The sequence below is a fragment of the Arachis ipaensis genome, chromosome B08, assembly GCF_000816755.2.
Source record: "Arachis ipaensis cultivar K30076 chromosome B08, Araip1.1, whole genome shotgun sequence".
Classification (NCBI taxonomy): Eukaryota; Viridiplantae; Streptophyta; class Magnoliopsida; order Fabales; family Fabaceae; genus Arachis; species Arachis ipaensis.
Genome location: NC_029792.2, coordinates 90,733,632 through 90,746,504, shown reverse-complemented (window position 1 = coordinate 90,746,504; position 12,873 = coordinate 90,733,632). Strand labels below are relative to the sequence as shown.

Sequence of the window (12,873 nt, the reverse complement as noted above, 5' to 3'; positions counted from 1 at the left end):
GGCTGAGCTTGAAGTCTACACGTGGAGAGGTCATTCTTGGAGTTGAACGCCAGCTTTTGTGCCAGTTTGGGCGTTGAACTCCACTTTGCAACTTGTTTCTGGCGCTGGACGCCAGAATTGGACAGAGAGCTGGCGTTGAACGCCAGTTTGTGTCGTCTAAACTTGGGCAAAGTATGGACTATTATACATTTCTGAAAAGCCCTGGATGTCTACTTTCCAATGCAATTAGAAGCGCGCCATTTTGAGATCTGTAGCTCCAGAAAATCCATTTTGAGTGCAGGGAGGTCAGAATCCAACAGCATCAGTAGTCCTTCTTCAACCTCTGAATCTGATTTTTGCTCAAGTCCCTCAATTTCAGCCAGAAAATATCTGAAATCACAGAAAAACACACAAACTCATAGTAAAGTCTAGAAATGTGAATTTAACATAAAAACTAATGAAAACATCCCTAAAAGTAACTAGATTCTACTAAAAACATACTAAAAACAATGCCAAAAAGCGTATAAATTATCCGCTCATCAGTGGTGTTGATGACGATGATAACTTGAGAAGTATTACGAAAAAGAAGAAGAGGCACGAAGAAAAAAGAATAAGAAGAGACACAGAAAAAAACATGAAAACACGTGAATATAAATGACTTGTATGATTTGTATGGGAAAATGCTTGTATGTGGAGAATAACTTTTTCGGAATTACAAAACAAGTATCTTCTACAATTTTTGTACAAGAAGACGGTTTAACTAGTTGGAAAATAGTTATACATACGAGGCAATTTTTACCTCGAAAGTTAGCTTTTCAGATAAATTAAGATAAATTAAGTGTACCTAATCTTTAGGGTAACGTATGTTTTTTATTCATAATGTTTGCAATTTTTTTAAAAATACTTCTAATATTTAGTCACATTTAATTTTGTTCTTAACATTTTTAATTTAAGTCAAAATTATCTCTGAACGTTAATTTCATGTAAAACGTTAGGAATAAAATTGAAAACTTTCAATGGTAGTTTTGACACAAATAAAAAATATTAAGGACGGAATTGGATTAATAAAAAATGTTAGGAATAAAATTGAATGAAATTAAACATTAGGGATATTTTTGAAAAAAAACCGCAAATGTTAGGAACAAAAAGTATACTTTACCCTGATCTTTAATATTGTTATTCGATCAGCTTCATAGTACATAAGTTGTTCACAAATTTTATACTCAGTCCTTATCTAATTTTGAGTGTGAGGAGCGTGTAAAATCCTACATTAACTAGAAAATGAAAGCCTAATAACTTTTATGTGTAAACTATTAAAATGGTATCTAAAATTTTATACCGCTCACAAAAATAACCTAAAATTATTTTCATATTGAGTTTTATTTCCATCATTTTAGCTTTAGTGCATGGGACAATGTCAAAGGTTTTGCTAGCGTTAGTTTGAAGAAAGTGGACAGAATGAACAAAGGCTTTTATAATGGGGTGGTCTTGAGTTAGAATTTGGTGGAGACATTGGCCTTTAGTGCATGAGAGAATGTCAAAGATTTTGCATCTATCAACCCACTTGATGTTGTTTTCTTTTTTGTTGTCGACCCTTTCGAAGAGCTCGTTCTGAGAAGGCGGGCGAGAAAACTCGCTTCCTTCCCAACATAAGACACCTGAAGTTGTTTGTTGTCTAAAAAATAAAAATCCAAATAAGGATGAAGGCAAAGAATATGCCACTTAAGACAATTAATTTTTTTGTTGTTGCCGCATAAGTGGAGGAGAGTCGACTGTGTGCAACAACCCTCTTGTATTGGATGCCTGACTAACTTGTGCATTGGCCATTGTGTCCCAACAATCCTCTGTAGCCAATACTCCCAGACTTGTGCGAGGATATCATCGCAGATATCCAATCTGTAGCCCATGTTGTGGATGTTGGCAAAAATCTTGCGAAGATGCTTTGCTGCCCTCAGCCGCCATACGTTGTACAACCTCTACTCTTCACGATAGTTGAACTTGAAATGTTGCTACAACAAACAAAAATAGTGAGAAGCATGAAAATTACTATATAAAAATGTTTTAAATGATGTAATATATTATGAAATTTTAAATAAAGAACACGTAATTACCTTAAATAAGACCCACTAGAAGTCTTGAACTCGATCAGGAATCATGCCAAACCTGGGTATAAATTACTAGTAGTGGTTCTTGAATACATATGTAATCTTCATGCCTTTTCATGAAGAATACTAGTTTGAAAAAATGTTGTATGTATAGATTTGTAAATAAGTCTGTAAACTAAAGTGAGATGACAAAAAGAATTCAAACGTAAATTAAAACATATTGATCATTTTCACTAAATGTTAACTAAATAAGTCTGTCAGTAGTGGAGGATGTGTAATGACTCAACTTTCGATACATTATGACCAATGTTAATCGTCAGGTGTTACTATTTAATCAAGTATTGAAGAAGCACTCTATGCATATAACAAATTTTCTAGCTAGTTTTAACCCTTACCTTACTAGTCAATTTCGTCAAGTCACTTTCTTATTTTCTCTAAGTTTCAAGTACTTATAAGAAAAGCAATATATACCTTGGTTAGAATGGAAGCTTCATGGCAGAACCATGAGGGCATGAGGAGGTGAGTTCTTACCTTCTTGAGCTTGGATATTGTGTGGTCCTAGAAGACGATTTATGAGTGAGACAGGTTAAATAATGAGAGTGTAATTTTTTGCTCTTAGGAAGTCCTACGGCCAAATGTATGGTGAAGAAAGGAAGGAGAATTTCTCATCCTTTTTGCTTTGGATTTTGATGTTCTCTTTTCTCTTGCGGAAGCTCCTATTGTTAGTTTTCTACACATGAAATGAATATCATTAACTCTCCACAAGAGAGCATGATTGCCGAATGTATGGATAGAAAAGAGGAGAGTGCACTCCTTACTCACCTAGGAAATTCTTGAAGGTGATTCAAGAAGAGAATGGGTGAAGAGATCCTAGCTCTTGTTTGCTTGAGAAATGGTAAAGTGGTCTTGATTTTGAAAGAAATAATTATATGAAGGTAGGACAGATTTTTTCTCTAAGTCTCGGACACTCTCTTTCTCTCTAATGATTTTTCTTAATCTCACTCGCTAGGGAGACAACGAAGTATATATACAATATGTATAATGTGCTGTTTTTTGGCTCATTATAAATTAATAATGCAAATTGCAAATTAATCCTCATTAACCCTAATTTTAGATGGTTTGTTCAGTTTTATGGTTTCTACTCCTAATTCAAAGTTTTTCAAAGTAACCCTTCTACACCCACCATTTCCCTTACCCCCCCAAAACCTCCACTGTTACTTCCGCAAAACCCACTCCATACCTCCACCGCAACCTGCATCCCTCCGCCCCGTTCCCGCACGACGTGGAGCCTTCGTGTCATCCTACCAGAACTGTCGCACCTAGCATTGTCGCGCCGAAGCCCTCGCGGGAAGGAACTCTGTCGCTCCTCACGCGGCTGAACATCCGCGTTTTGCGGTGTCGCATGGCTGGCATAACGTCATCGTTGCCGATGCGAACTGAAGCACCAAACCTCCTCACGCGCGTCATCTTAGCGTCTTCCTATAGCCTGGGTCCAGTTTTCTGCGCCAGCTAATTGTCGCCGTAACCATTGGAAGGGTCACGGTCCAATAGGGGTTACGGCAACCTAACTCCAAGCGTCATGAAAAATATACAGTTAGTGGGTTAATTTCTTGTTTTAATAATTCTTGTATTTTTAGCTTCTTGTTATATATTTAGTTGATTTTGCTGAGATGATTGAATGTTCATGGCAGAAACCTGAGTATTTGCAATTTTAGTATGCTTGAACATGTAGAATAATTTGTTGGTTTAGATGGTTGCAATTGATTTAAGGTTAGTGTGGGAAGAGTCATATAAGTTTCGTAATCAGTTTTAAATATCATAATATTTTTTCCTCGCAGTGTGGACCTTCGCATGCAATGTGACGTAAACAAGCTGAGTAATGCCTTTATTTGAAACTGTTTATTAGATAGTTACTTTAGCAGGGTATAAGATGGTTGGTTTCCTAGTGTGCAATGGAAGGATCTTGAAATTCATGATTTTCACATATTGAAATAGGTAGAGTTACTAACGTTGATGGATGGGTAAGTGTTAATATGGAGAATTCAATCATGTCCTTGTACTTTTGTCCTGAGATAATTACTCATGCATGTAGTCAATGACAAAAACATTTTTCTAACATGTGCATTCAATTTCTTGAAAGCGATTGTAGTGAATATGGTTGGGACTGCCGAGAAGGAAGAAAACATGTAACGAGGGCCTCAAAGCCAATGTAACAGAATTCAAAGAAATAGTGACGGATGAGAAGGCTTTGTGCACTAAGTTGGCCACTTTGGATCAAAAGAAGAGAGAGCTTGAAGATCAAATCAAAGCAATAAAAGATGAGATTGCAGGATTTACAAAGAGGAGGGACAAAGTTGCTAAGAGAAACAGAGAAGTGTTTGAGAATGGAAAAGTGCTGAGAAGTAAATGGGATGGTTTGAGGAATAAACTGCCAAGGTTGAAAGCTGAAGAAGAATGGCCATTTGTAACAGAAACTAATATTGAAGCTGAATGGTCAAAAGCTTACGAAACAAGTCCTTCAAAGCACAAGTTTTGTTGAAGATTGGGTCTAGCCATCTAGGAACATGGAAATATTACAGATTTATGTTAGTTAATGAACCAATATTTGTCTACTTTTTAGGGGTAAGTTAATCTTAGGAATCATTTAGAGTTAGTCAATTTACACCATCACAAGTTTTAAGTCTCTATCTACAACTTTGGTTCCTCAACAAAGTCAATAGTAACTTGAGAGTTTCAACATCTGATGATAATTAACATTGTTGAAGTCTGTTCATTTAATCAATTCATAGCCTTTTCTTTGCTTGTTTCTACTCTTACTTTTCGGTTGTTGATGGATAATTTATCATCTCTTTTTTCTTTTGCAATAAACATCACTTTTGGTTATAATTTGTGGCCATGATGCTGTATGGAGAGACTTCATCCTATGGCTGTGGATGGTCCTACGATGTATTCTTGAGTTTCAGCCTTTCAGGGGTGAAGACACAAGGAGGAACTTCACAGGCTCACTTTATCCGGATGGTTGGTTTTCATTCTAGTGATTCCTATTTTTTTTCTAAGTAATTGATTTTTTTGCATGTTTTTTTTCTAAGTAATTGATTTTTTTGCATCATATACTCTATGGATTGTGAGTTTGTTGAACACTTGAGCACATATTTAGTTGTGCACAAATTACTGATTGTTTTCTTAAATTATTTAGATTGGTGATTGGATATTTTATACCCAAAGTAATAATAAATTATACTACAAATGGTATACCCAAAGTAATCATCCACTTTAGAAAGAAAAGAACCATCCACAATCATACTAAAATGAACATCCACCTTAGTTTAAATGGCTTAAAGTATAGTACATAATTTAACTCAATCATTGATGCGAAAAAGAAAATTTAATGGATAAGAGCAATATAAACAACAAGAATTCTTATTGTATTAATCAATTACACTAAGAATTCTTGCCATTAGACTCACAGATTAATTTTTTCATTTATTGGACACTTAATCTAATAGTGACATATTTTATAATTTATTAGTTTAAATTTTAAGAAAATGACTAACTTAAATAGAATTAAACGTGTTAGTAAAATTTCAAATTATAATAGACTCCATGCTCATAATATTTTTAACAGAGTCTTCTAATCAGGAAAAATTATGTTAAATTCAATCCAAATCAATTAAATATCCAAATTAGAATGAAAATAACCACCAGCCTACCTAATAAAATGAACATCCAGCTTATGTCAGTTTTTTTTTATTTTTTTTGTTTACGTTAACACAACAGGATAATAAATTGTACTACAAATAGTATACCCAAAATAACCATCCACTTTAGAATAGATAGAACCATCCGTTATTATAGTAAAATGAACATCTGTCTTAGAAAGTATAGTACATGATGTATCTCAATCCTTATACAACTTGTTATTGAGCTCTAAATCCGTCTTAGTAAAATGAACATACTTTGGCATGAGGCACACACTTACGTATCAAAATTGAACATAATTTTTCAGAAACTTAATAATCTTTTTTCTTTAATTTAGAATAATCTCTGCAGTCTGCACTAATGCTCATGCTGATGAAATTCAGCATATTACATGAGTTTTAATTTTTTTTATGCATAGAAAAATCTTAATGTTTTATTATTTTAGAGGAAAGAAAGAAAAGGTAGAAAAGAAAGATAGTGGGAATTATATCACTAGAGAAGATATGAAACCAGAAAACAAAACTGAGGCATGTGCATAAAAATTCTGATGGCACAAAATTTTTTTTCAGTTTTTACCTTGATTTAAACATACAAATTCATATAATATGAAAATTAATAAATGAACAGTTTAAAATTGTGTGAGAAATTAAAGTAACCAACTACAATCACTAGTGAAGGCTAGTTCATCAAACTTGATATCTAAATTTAAATAATGATCTGCAATATCCCACACCTAATTAGCACAATACAGTGTTCAAGATAAAAAAGATTGTTACAATCACACCTAATTAGCACAATACAGTGTTTAAGACAAAAAGATTGTTACAATCACACTTAAACTAAACAACAAAAAAATAAAATGTAACAAATTAGCATGATCATGTTCCCTCTTTCATCTTGGATCAATTGTTATGTCAAATACCTTCTCTTGAGGTGGCTCTCCATTCTGCTGGTTTGATATTGAATTCTTTGGCTGCACCTTTTTTTGTGTCATTGTTAGGGTTTTTACCCAAGAAATGGCTAGCAAAGAAATTGAAGTAAACAAAATTCAAAACACCAGGTGAAGCAATGAGATCATAGTAGTAATCAAGCTTATTGTCATCCAAATCAAGTCCACCAAGCAATGAATTTCTCCCACCATGTGATGTAGCATTATGGATAATGTTCACAATCATGTCCACCAAGCCATGAATTTCGATTGACCAAAATCATTGATCTAACATTCTGCTAGAATTAATCAAGAAGCAAATTAACGAAATGAGTCCTAGTAAGGAAATCTCTCAAACATTCCTAAATGAGTATACATTCACATAGACAAGACGGGTTTAAATAGAAAAATTTTGCTGCAATTCAACACCAAAACCAGATATCAAGTAAGCAATCTAGCTATGAAAATGAAAATCACATATAACCAACATACATGTGTATATGCAAATCAAAATCAACCACTTCATAGTTCACATATCATTGAGAATATATCTAATAAACCAAACAAATCAAAGGCATGAATCAGCAATAAAAGAAAAAACAGAAGAAGCTTGAGCCTTGATTGATCTAGGCTTAGCAGAAGAGCCAAAAATTCCTGATGCAAAACCCCTTCTTGCAGTGCGGAGCTCAGTTTCCCTGGTGCTCGCTTTCCAAAATCAAGGAACATCTAAACCCTAGGTGTCACACAAACATACTATATAGAGTAGAATAATAATTTTATACTGACTTTTTGTAGTCCAAGAGGGGAACGAAGAAGATGTCGGAGAGTAAAACGTCGCCGGCTGGGGGGAGGGGCTTTTCCGACTGGCAGGTTTAGAACTGCGTGAAGAACGCAACCTGCACGACGGTGATGCTCGGGCATTCGCGGTGCACACGGCAGAATCTCCCGAAGCTATGGGCGACGGGGTTTGCTGTGGGTGGCAGCGCAGAACGGTAAGAGAGGATGAGACTAGGGGAGAAGCAATTTGGTTCACCCGGGGGAGAGGAAGGTAGTTATGCTGCGCGACGGTGTTGCTCGGTCCTTTGCGGTGCACACGGAAGTGTCTCCCGAGGCTATGTGCGATGGTGGCTGTTGCGAGTTACGGGGCGGCACCGTTGAGAGAAGATGAGAATATCCGGGAAGTAAATCCGTGCAAATAGGAGAAAGGGTTGGCAATTTTCAGCTTTGCATTGTTCACGGTTGGAATCCTTATTTGGATTTGATTTGAAATTGAAAATAAATAATAATTAATTAATTTAATTATCATTTAATTTTAATTACAAAAATATGCCCATTGTATATATTTTCAATTATATTGACTCCTCATATTTTTCCATTATTTATAGTGAGAGGGAGAAGGAATCATGCTGTTAAAGAGGGAGTGGGGGGGGAATAAGGTTGGATTTAATGGCTTTTAGTACATCCTAATCATATACTTATCTAATATTTACCCTGCTTGGTCACTAAGGATAAAATTTAGTCATGTGAGTAAAAAACGGGGGAGATTTTTTACCCAAAAAAAAAGAGTTGGTGAAAAATATGAGTCATGAGTGATTAGGCTTGGATAATGTCACTCATAATTAATATGTGGTGAGAAATGCTTCTAGGGAGAGGAGTGAATATAGTCATAAAAATTAGTGATCAAGATTACTTCTTAATGGATAATTATCAAAGTGGTAATTTCTTAGTAGCTTATTTTTACCGTATATGATAAAAACAATGTCGGTTTTAGTAATGTCAGTTTCACATCGTATCTTTGCTTCAAATTGGTGTAGTAAAATGGGTCAAGAAATACTCATAAAAATATATTATCGATTAAATTCTATCCTAGTAATCACAATCATTAATTACTAGCATTTATTACTGTTGTTGCATTTATTATTACCTTTGTATTTATCACTACTAGTCATTTATTATCACTAATATTTTACTATTACCGATTATCAATATTTATTTGTTATTTATTTATTTATTTTATCTTTTTTGTAAAATTGGATTCTTACATTGTATTCTCCTTAAAAAAATTTTGCCCTTAAAATTCTAGTTATCTGGGAATAGATATGGAAAATCTGTCCTCATGGTAGCCTCTAGTTTTCATGTGTGTTCTTTTATTCTATCTCGACTCCAAGCTATTTTTACTAGGGGTACTGTCTTTCCTCTTAACTGTTTGGTACTATAATGACCCGATTTTTAGCATGTCATGACCAATGCTAATCTCTAAGCGCTTTTATACAGCTTACCTTATGGACTCTAGACTAGATATATTAAACGTATAAATATGAGCCTGTATCACTTACTGAGATCGATGTTATCCAGATAAGACATAAGTTAAGCATTCAAAACATGTAATATATAAATATACACAAGCATAGTAATATCATATATTTATCCGTAGACTCAGTTTAATACACCCTCACATAAACTACTTATTTATATAGGTGTTTACAGACTCTATTACTTACATTAATAGTCTTCGGCTCTACAAGAGCCACCCTACTTTGAGATCCGTCTAACTTATATAAATATTTAACAAAGATACTATCCCTCTAAAAAGTCTATACAAAACGAGAGCAAAGACTACTACTACTACTAGCCATAGATCGATGATAGCTAAAGGAATACGGAATATTGTGCTGAAGTAAGTAGAGTCGCTTTGGCATACCAGTAATGTTGCTGCTGCTTGCATCCCATGCTGTCCAAATATTGGTAACTCAAAAAAGATCATGCCGGTCCCCACCTGGGGAACAGGAAAAGTAAGGGGTAAGAATCTAAGGTTCACAGCAGAGTACTAAGTAGAAAACTAAGGAGTTCTATAACCTAAGTCTAAGAATTTGTTCAGTTACATTGGCAAATTACCCAAGACTAAGCCCGAATATGGTCTTCCCAATTGCGTATGTTCTGCAGACATGCCTAATGAACAAAGCCACATACATTCTGGCAATGGACGATTGTCGCAGAGCTTGACACCATAGTATACTAACAATTGGAAAAATAATGTGTATTCTGATGGGTGCCCCCACCATCAATCTCAATTAAGTCGTGAGCAAGGGAGACGCAACCACTATCCTTGCCAAACATATAGTCTGAAAGGGTGTACATTCTAAAATCTTAAAGTTTATAACATTTTCTTCTTATAATACCTTATTTCAGTCTCATCGTGGGACCCTTTTTCCCTTAATATTTCAATATAATTACCATGGTGTCCTTTCTTTTATTAAGGGACCTTTTTTTCTTAGTTTTTTACTTAATGTCTTTTATGTCCTTGTTCTCTTTTTCTACAGTTTTCAAGTTATTATTATTATTCCTAGTAACCAATTTATCCTTAATATTTTACAGAATTTTCATTTTCTTTTTACACTAACTTTCTCTTTAACTTTTCTCTTTAGGTTTATAGTGACACTTTTACCCCTACGACTACTTATTTACCATTATGTCCACATATTCTACCAAAAAGATCTCTTTATCCTTTGTTAGGTTAAATAATCATTTTAATATTTTATTTTATTCCAGAATTACTATTATACCCTTAGGTGTCTTAAGTACTACCTTTTAATCCTATTTAGTGCCAAGATTACCAAGTTAATCCTATGACTCCTCTCTTACCCATTTACCCCTAACATTTTTAACTAATGCCATTTTACCCCTAATGACACAAAAGACTATTTTACCTTTAGAGTAATTTTCTTATTTAATTACCACACTTTCACTTTACCCCCAACTTTTACTAAAGCTTTTATTTTGGTCCGAAGCTTTATTTTAATTATAATTTTGACCTAACTCTTTTATATAGTTACAATTTTATTCCTAAGACTACTAAGATCATAATTTTAAGCCTAACTTGATTTAATTATATTTTTAGCCTTCTTTTTATCTCTAATGACCAAAATAGCCTTTGTGCTACATCATACCAATTACATAGGATTAAAACCTAATTTCTAGACTCTTTTTAACCTTTTTATTTCACACTTTTTATACTTTTTATGGCTAGATTTTTCAGAGGCTCAACTCTTCATTTTCTCCATTTTTAATAATTTTAAGGCTTGAAACTTTAAACTCCAAGCTGCAACTTTTTGGCCTTTTTATACAAGAATCATAGGCATTAAAACTTCATATTTCACATATATATCAAGCCAAAAATAGTGGTGCATCATACAATTTCTAGAATTATATGTTAGAAACAAAATCACCATAATAGGGCTCATATGAACATAAAATCAAGCACAAAGATAATCTAACTAATCCTAATTCTTGTCTCTTGTTTATATCGGCCCTTAAACACTTTAAACATCAGAAATCACTCAAACAAATGCAAGAAGATAATAGATGATTTTGAAGCTCTCTTAGGCAAAAATGGTGTTGGAAAAGTGATGAACTTCAACCACTTTGAGCTTGAATTTTTTGTGCTTCTTAGGCGTGCTCCATAGGACCTTCAAGAGTGGTTTTCTAGATATGGAAGAGAGCAATATATCCCCTTAATTTCAGGCTTAAAACCGAAAGGAAAAAGTGTGAAGAACAAGGGTTACCTTTGTTGGAATTTGTATGGAAGTTCAAGAAAAATCAAGAAAGAATAAGGAGTTGGGCTTGGAAGGCTTGAATCCTTGAAGAAAAAGCCAAGAACTATGGAAGAACACCTTGAATGCTTGCTGAAAATGTGAAGAGCAGGTGCATAATTCTCTCTTTCTCTCTCACAAAACTAAGATATTTTCTCTCTCAAAATGCACTAACATTTGTCAAATTGTTCCTTAAGTGTTTGCTTAAATAAAGGGCTGAATCAAATATGAATTAAATGTGATAAAAGGGTGCTAAAATATGGTCAAGGGATGCAGATTAATGAAGAAGAGGCGTGAAAACTAGGAAGCTTTGTCAGCGCTTGCATGTCGAGTTTTTCTGCAGTTAACCACAGTTATTTACTCAGGATTAAAAACACTGCAGAGAGCCTAAATGAGAGAGAGAAATTGGTCGCTCTATGGGGAGAGTGAGCTGTGTTACTTGGGAAGCAAATAAGAGAATTCGAAATTTTTAGGAGGTGTTTGCAGAATACTAGGCCGAGGTTAGCTTCGGATTAACTTTTACCTCGTAGTAAAATAATGAACGTCTGAGATTTATTCTTAAAGGAATAAATGAAGAATGAGTGGCTAAGATTAATCTTGAAATACAATTACCAAAGTGATAATTACTTTTATCATTGATTCCCCATCCTTTAAGGCGCTGACTTTTTTTTTTCAGCGCATGCAAAATCATCACTAAAAATAAATCCAAGCTCAAAAAGTCTTTAGTGAGAAAAAATAGACCAATAATAAGTGTGAACATGTCTTTGCTAAGTCAAATTTGAATAGAGGGATTAGTTACCTTATAAAGTCAAATTTGACTCATTTATTACCATATTTTTATTATTTTCATTTTTCTTGGGGTTTAGGCCTGCCTCACTATTTCATGAAGAGCCGTGATCCTGAATTTTATGGAATAAGTCACAAAATAGCCAAAAAAATTAGTCTACCAAAAATTATCTCTTTACAGGTACTCTGATTGACTATTCTTATTAGTGGTACTTGGAATGTCAAGTCATTACGTTATTGTGCTTTCTCAAGCTCTAGGATATGACTCTCGTTGGGATTGTTCTTCTTAAGTTAGGAAACATGAAATATGTTATATAGGTTTGATAGATACGGAAGGAGGGCTAGCTAGTAGGATATAGGTCCAACTGTCTTAAGCATTTGGAAAGGGCCTATATACCTATGGTTTAGCTTTTTGGTTTTAAGACTACAGCCTACCCCAGTGGTTGGCATAACCTTTAAGAAAACGTGGTCTCCTTCGTTGAGCTCTAAGGGTTTCCTCCTCCTGTTGGCATATCTCTTCTGTCGGTTTGGCGCCGTTCTTATCCCGAATCCTCTTTATTTGTAGCATTGTTTCTTGAACTAGGTCGGGTCCTATCAGTTCCCTCATACCAGCATAATGGTGACTGGTATTTGTATAACAATTTAAGTTTTTGAAAATTAAATAATGAGTTATTCATGATTTATTATTTTATTTAAAAAAAATATTATTTTTCTAAAAATAATTAAATTAAATTTTATGATACTTTGAGTTTAAAATTCATTAATATTTTTAAGTAATTTTAATTAT

General features: G+C 34.1%; 1 long non-coding RNA gene across 1 annotated transcript in view; it reads right to left on the bottom strand.

The window, feature by feature from the left end:
* LOC110265962 overlaps positions 1-7,915 on the bottom strand; it is a 9,338-nt gene extending 1,423 nt beyond the window's left edge. Inside the window, exons 1-2 of the long non-coding RNA XR_002352673.1 lie at positions 7,313-7,915; positions 5,000-5,005 (exon numbers count right to left, since the gene is read on the bottom strand). This is a non-coding gene — a long non-coding RNA (uncharacterized LOC110265962). The remainder of the gene's footprint in view (positions 1-4,999; positions 5,006-7,312) is intronic.